The sequence below is a fragment of the Augochlora pura genome, chromosome 3 (genome assembly GCF_028453695.1).
Source record: "Augochlora pura isolate Apur16 chromosome 3, APUR_v2.2.1, whole genome shotgun sequence".
In the NCBI taxonomy this organism is placed as follows: Eukaryota; Metazoa; Arthropoda; class Insecta; order Hymenoptera; family Halictidae; genus Augochlora; species Augochlora pura.
This window is the reverse complement of record NC_135774.1, coordinates 27,658,970-27,665,879: the sequence shown is the minus strand read 5'-3', so window position 1 is coordinate 27,665,879 and position 6,910 is coordinate 27,658,970.

The following is a 6,910-nucleotide window of genomic DNA, read 5'->3' as shown; positions in this document are numbered from 1 at the left end:
ACAGATTCGAGTTGCAAAAAGTGTTCCGAAACGAGAAAAAGCTTTTCGTCCCATAAAATTGTAGATTTTTGATTAAGCAATTATTGCTATATAAAATAGTGCTACAATAATTACCGAATTAATAAAAGAAGCGAAATCGCGGCAGCATTTATAGAACATCGGCGGCGCATTCTCCGATAATCCGCGTGCAGGGCAAATATTTTCGTAGCAACGAGGGTACACAATAAAAAGCGGCAAAGGTGCAAGAGATTAACAGGCCGGACAATAGCGAGACTTCGCGATCGTACGACCCGTTCGACACAAAGAGGAGCTATCGGTTGTTCCGTGGTGGAAGCGATGTCGCCGATTGTTCGCCGGGCGCACAATGCGGGGAAAAGCGCGATCGGCGCGAACGGTGGTCCCATGGATTGCCTGCCAGGGTGTGTACGGCTAACCCCGATCAGTTCGATCGATCGACCGTAAAAACGCGGAGAAACCGTGGTGACGTAAAAAGTAGGAAGGCTCTCTCGTTTGCCGCAGCTGTTTACCCTTGGATGTTGGCCAGGCGGGAATGGCCCGCGACACTTTTCGATCATTAGGACCATTGTTTGGGACTCGGAGATTAAGAGCCGAGGCTCGAGGGTGGCTTCGAGAACCACCCCCCGTAACGTTGCACAATGGGACGCAATATGTACAGAACGCTAAACGAACGAAGCGACACTGCGCGCGTCGGGTTTGCCTTTGTTGCCGGCGACTTGATCTCGGAGCTATTAGACCGCGATGGCAACATTAAATCAATTTTAACCCTCTGTGTACCGAACAACGATGTATCGCTGTTGGCTATTGTTGGAGAGATAGTTCTCTCAATATTTTTATTAAACAACAATTTCAATTCTTATTTTATCTTCCTTTTTGAATTTGTTACTTGTCAGGCTTTTCAAAATTCTTGCAATTTCTTTCCGAAACTTTATCGAACTTTATCAAACAATTTTTTTCAAACGGTAATTTTTTTATCAAACGGTACTAAGAGGGTTGATGATCTCTTATTAAAAAGTGTAGACAAACTACACAGTACCAAATTTCATTATGATTACTAGTTTATTCCAGTAACTGTTAATTGGTCAATGATCAACCATGATTACTTCGCGTAATCGATCACGAAAGTAATCACCGAAAAATCGACGACTGTCCATCTCTGATCGACAGTCTGCTAACACGGTCGACCCAAAGTCCCTGTCAAAAACTGCAAGTAGTTAACAAACGGCCCACCCTCGAGACACTGATCTAATTCATAGAAAAGGGCCACGGAAAAAAGCTCGATGAAAACGCTGAAAAAAAGGGAGAACAGGGCCGGCCATCTGCCGGCCGGTGCCCTTAGGGCAAGGTTCGACTCGGCTTCGAGTGCGCCGATCCGATTCCCGACGGCAGATTAGTCGTTTTCCCGAAAAGGCTCGAGATTTTCCAGTGCTCGAGCACACGCCCGGCTTTAGAAAAGCGGCCGCGTGCGTGCAGGGGCCGCACAAAGAGGGGGGAGGGAGTAGTGGCCGGGCGCCGCGCTTTTCATTCCGCGGCTGCTCGCGCGCTCCGTCGAATTAGGGAAAAAGGGAAAGAGAATGGGCAGGAGGCGGAAAAGGAACACGAGCGCCCCTCGTGCCGCGTCAAATTACATCCAGTGGGGGGCCCCTCTCCCCTCACCCCCTTGTTGCCTCCCCCCTAGAGTTTTGCTCCCGCCGGATACTTATCGCGCAAATTGGATCGACGCGGGCCGAGATCGCAATGCGGCTACGCCGAAAACGCGAATTTTCTTTCCGCCGCGCTTCCGCGCGTCGATGCAGGCCCCGCGCGAAACGTAATTGGACCCTCCCGGCGGCTCGGTAAATATCTTCGAGCAAATTTCTTCTTCCATTCCTGCGCTCTCGTTCTTCCATTCTGCAACGCGGCGCTAGTTTATTTTGTATGAAAGCGCCGCGCGGATGGACGTCTACTGGGGAGCGAGTTCAAAAAATTCGGGAGACTGCGTGGGCTGTTCTGAGAGGCGACCGAATGTACGTCGCGTCCTTAACCCCTTGACGTATCAATTTCTTTGCAATTACTATGATTAGAATTTTTTCGATCGCGTTAATTTCTTAGGAGAGAAAGAAATTTTGTGTTTATCGTATGCTTGCATCTACTCGAGCGCTTAAATATCGGCGAGGAGAGAATAAAATTTGATTCCTAGTTAAAGGAGCGGATAAACATTCTTGCATAGCAGATTATTGTTATAAATCTCCGGCACGAGTCTGCCTCGTTAAAGTACGGCAAGGGGTTGAAACTGTTGGGTGTGAACCGAGAAGCGACCCGCAAAATGGAATCTGTGTATATACCAGTCATCGCACGGACACCGGATATATCCGGCACTCTTCCATACCATCGCATAAATGCCTTATGGTAACTCATATCGAAAGGGTTCAATATAAATCATGTATAAAGAAAAAAAATATATAACAAAACCATTATTTTTTTCGTCTCTACGGACACTCTCCGAATGTCACACGACGCCGCGCGACATTAGTTCCTACGTTTAACGTTTGACGACAGTGGACATCTGCTGGTAGCCAAGAAGCGAATAAATCATCTGGCCAATCCCTTCGCGAAGCAACAGCCTTAATCAATTCATGCCTCGCTAGTAGTAGACCGAGCCCTCGCTGGCCAGGCCTCATCGTCATTAATCACGGTGTTTCCTTCGCGCTACACCCCCAAATTGAAATCGCCGCGCGTCCGACGAACGAGACACGTAGCCAGGGACGCCAAGGGCCCGACATCGTGCTCGGCGGCCAAACAATTTGCACGGGCCGAGGATAATGATTTCGGACGTTATCTACCCTCCGCCGAAATTTGTCCCGCTTCCCGCCATTCGTCTTTCTTCGCGTTTCTTTATCGCGAAACAATACCCGCGCCGGGAGACCTCTCCCTGTCTCTCTCTCTCTCTCTCTCTCTCTTCTCCCGTCGGAAATTGATGGCTGATTTCCGTCGGTGCCGGGCGCAACCTAGGCGCCCGCGCTGATTTCTTATTTAGGGACCGATCGAGAGCACCGGTGTCATTTTTCACGAGCGCTTTCCCCGAAACGCTCGGTCCCCCGACGCGCCTCCCCGCCCACTTTTTCTCGCACTGTTTTCCGATTTTCCAACAGGAGGGGGCGAACGAGTCTTGTGTGAAATTATACCGCGATCATTATGAAACCTGACCCGGATTCAATTTTCCCGAGCCGATCCGGCCGAGGGTGGGTTTCGCCTTTTTTTGGGAAATTGATGGTCTCGGGGGTGATGCCGTGAAACTGATAGAAATTTGCTCATGAAGTGGAAGGATAAATAGTTTTATCATTACAGAGCTTTTTAGATGACGCAGTTTTCTCTAGAAGAGACAATATTAGCAGTAAAATTTAGCATTGTTACATTGGAGTTGCATTTACATTCGTATCGTCAGTTAACACCTTGACTACGGCAGACTTTGATACGCGCTGGATTTACTATACAGCAGGAATTGAGTTACAATGTGCGCGAAGAACGGCATATTTTTGACTAGGGATGTATTTTTATGAAAACATATCTCAATGATCAAGAAACTAAATTTAAAATAAAATTTAAATTAAATTAATTTCAAATGATTTAAATGATTTAAACTAGAATAAAATACATTAAAACAGTATTATTTCTTTCTTCGTATTCTGAACCGGATCTATCGGAATAATTATCGCTAAAATTGTCAGGACGGCTGTAGGCACTCTCAAAGTTACAAACAGAAAATTAGGCACCTATGAGCAGTCACAGTAGCCAAGGGGTTAACTTTGGCATTTTAACTTTGTCATTTTACATTCGTATATTTGACAATATATCAAAAGGAATTATTAATAATTTCACTCGCGTGGTAATGACATGGAGTGTAGTATACACGCTTACGAAATAAAATAAAAGATTAGAGTGCCTAAGAATATTGTCATTTTTACATTCGCGTATTTGACAATATATAAAACAAAATTATTATTATGCCATTTAATTATAATCAATTCTCAAAAGTAATTATGAATAATGTTGCCGACATGGAGCGTAATATACACGCTTCCGCAATGAAACGAAAGATTAGAGTGCTCAAGAACGACGTAGAATTCAAAAGCCCCGATATTTTCGGTGGTACTCGAGGAAACGGGTGTCGAGTGTCTCCGGATGCATCCCATGGGGCGGAAATTACGATGTTTTCACGTAATCCAGAGGCGTTCGTCGCGACAGAAGGCCATCCGGCGGATCGAGCCGAGGACAAATAAAAGTGGAACAGTCTCCATGAACTCGACCCTAATCGAGTGCGCCGCGGCGCGATGGGAGGCGTGTTCGCGAGAAACGGCAACGCATCTGGCAGGATCCAGAAAAGTTTCCTGAAGGGGAGGCTTAGTGCTCTCTCCTCGCGGCAGATAGAGAGAGAGAGACAGAGAGAGACTAGGGGTGGCAAGATGTCACTCCTGCGAGGCATGTACGCGCATACGTGGGCGACCCGAGGAACGATATTATGATAATCCGGGCATTGTGTATTGACACTCCACTTGGAAAACGTCGAGGGGGAAACGCCTGCTAATAAGACGCAACCTTTAAAAATGGCTACGCGGGATTGATGGGGGCGGGCGGGGGGGAAGCACGTGGCGAGGTGAGAAACCGGGAATCTTTCGCCCTCCGGCGAAACAGAAATGAAATTCCCTCCCGTGCTGTGCTCTTCTTTTTTTTTTTGTTCCGTTCTTCCTCCGGCAGACAATTATCGTCGGATACGCGTATCAAGAAAAATTGGATTTATTTCGTGTCTGCTGTTCTTTCGAACCTTGTTTCACCTGCAAATTGGCGCAGGTTTTGTTATTCATTTCGCGATGGATGCGAGCTGAAAGTAATAACGAACTCGGGGAATCGTACTCGCTTCTTCTCATATTAGTTGACCGGATTTTTATGGAAAATGAAAAAACTGATTCATTGATTGCTAGAAATAAAAGTTAAATAAAAAGTTCATTCTTTAATCTAATAATTTTATTAGAGTGAAAAATTAAATTTTGTTAAATCGAGACTAGACATTTTTACTATTAATGCATGAAATTCGCAGTCTATGTATTACACATACTATGGTAGGGCAATGTTGTATAATTATAGAAAAAATCAGAACAAAGAATAGAAGAAAGAATAATTATAATAATAATAAATCAACCATAATAACAGTAAGTCATTATAATAATAACTCAGTCATACAAATACAGCAAAATAAAATGTAAAACAAAAGCAGAGAAACGCAGGGAACAAGCAGATTCCAGATAAACCCGAAACGTGAACTCGGAGCAGAACTTTCAAGTTAAAGTTCGCGGCGGGATATTAACAGGTTTCTATTACCGCGGCCAGAAACACCGAAATAACTCGCTGTAATCTGGCATTCCAATCTGTCCCCACGAACTAGTACACTTTCCCTCTCCGTACCCGCGAATTCCGTTCGACAATGGCCCGCGGGCTAATACGATCCCCCGGACGCGTATTCCCGTTTCCGCAATAAACGGCACCCGCGGACGCCGGCGATCGCGGAAAGGGCGCGCGCGCGCTCGCGAGCGCCATGAAACTGTAACACTTTTTCCGTAAATCTAACGGCACAATTCCGAAAACGAGCCGGCCGTGAGATCGAATTGGCCCGCCGCCAGGGACGCGCGGCGAACTTCAAGCGAAATTCCGTGTCCTCCCTTTTCGCCCGGGGAGAGTTTTCCTTACGAGCAACGGCGGAAAGGCAACGCCCTCAGCGGCATTTATAATTCAAGAGTATCCGTGCTTTGCGGCGGGGAGGTTGCGCGCTCTTTCTCTGTTGCGGTGCTAATTTCAACCCGTCCCGGCAATTTATTATTTTAATCACGGCCGTTCGCCCGACACCGTATAGCGCGCCGACGAATCCATCATCGACCGGCCAGCTTAAATTCGGGTGATCTTCTGGCATTTTTAAAAACCATAATCTGTTGCGTTCGTTATGGTAGACACCCTCGAAATCCTAGTACTATGTTTCCATTATTGAGCAATTTTTTAATCATTTCATTTGAAAATTTCTTTCTTACAGGAGGACGATGTTTTAAATTTTCGAAATGTAAAATACGTCAAAAATTATTCTTTAATTATTCTTAAAATTAATTTTTCAATTACAACACACGTATTTTTTGACCACTTAGCTGCGTCGATATATTTTGATAATTCTTGTAGAATTATACCCTTTTAATCCCTTTGATAATTGTTGTGGAATTATATCCTAATACATGTACGCAGCTAACAGTTTAATCGATTTAACAGCGAGGTAAATCAAATCAAAATGTGATCTTTAAGAAGAATTCTAAAAAATCTGAAAACGTTATCCGAATGAAACAGTGATCTTCCCGGGTAGGACAAAATCGAACAGTCGCCAGCTCGAGAGTCTACGGCACGCCTCCGCGCGGTTCCCGGGTCTGGGATCAGTTTCAGCCTTTATACTAACGGGAACTCGACGGGTTTACAAGCGTACGGCGTCGTATAATACCGTTGAACGCGTTCGAGGCCCTCGAGCTGTCTCTAATGCGGGGTCGCGTCGCTCCCGGACGTTTTATGAGTTTAATTTGGCCGACGACGTCGCGCGCGGGACCGGCGCGGCGCGGCGCGCGGCGTTTTCGGTTCGCGACGGGAAATTCACGGTCGAATTTAGGGCGGGTCGGATCGGTCGGAAGCCGCGAGGCCGACGACGCCGCGAATTTGGCAACAGCTGCGGTCGCCCGGTGTCGTTGCGCGCCGCCCTAAATCTCCTCGATGCATCGTAATTAAAGCGGTTCGCTGCCGCTGCACCGCGAGCGTATCGAACCGCGCGCGTGCAACGCAGAGAATGGAAGCGGGTCGCGCGACCGCCGCGTTCGCCCGCTGATTCATGGCG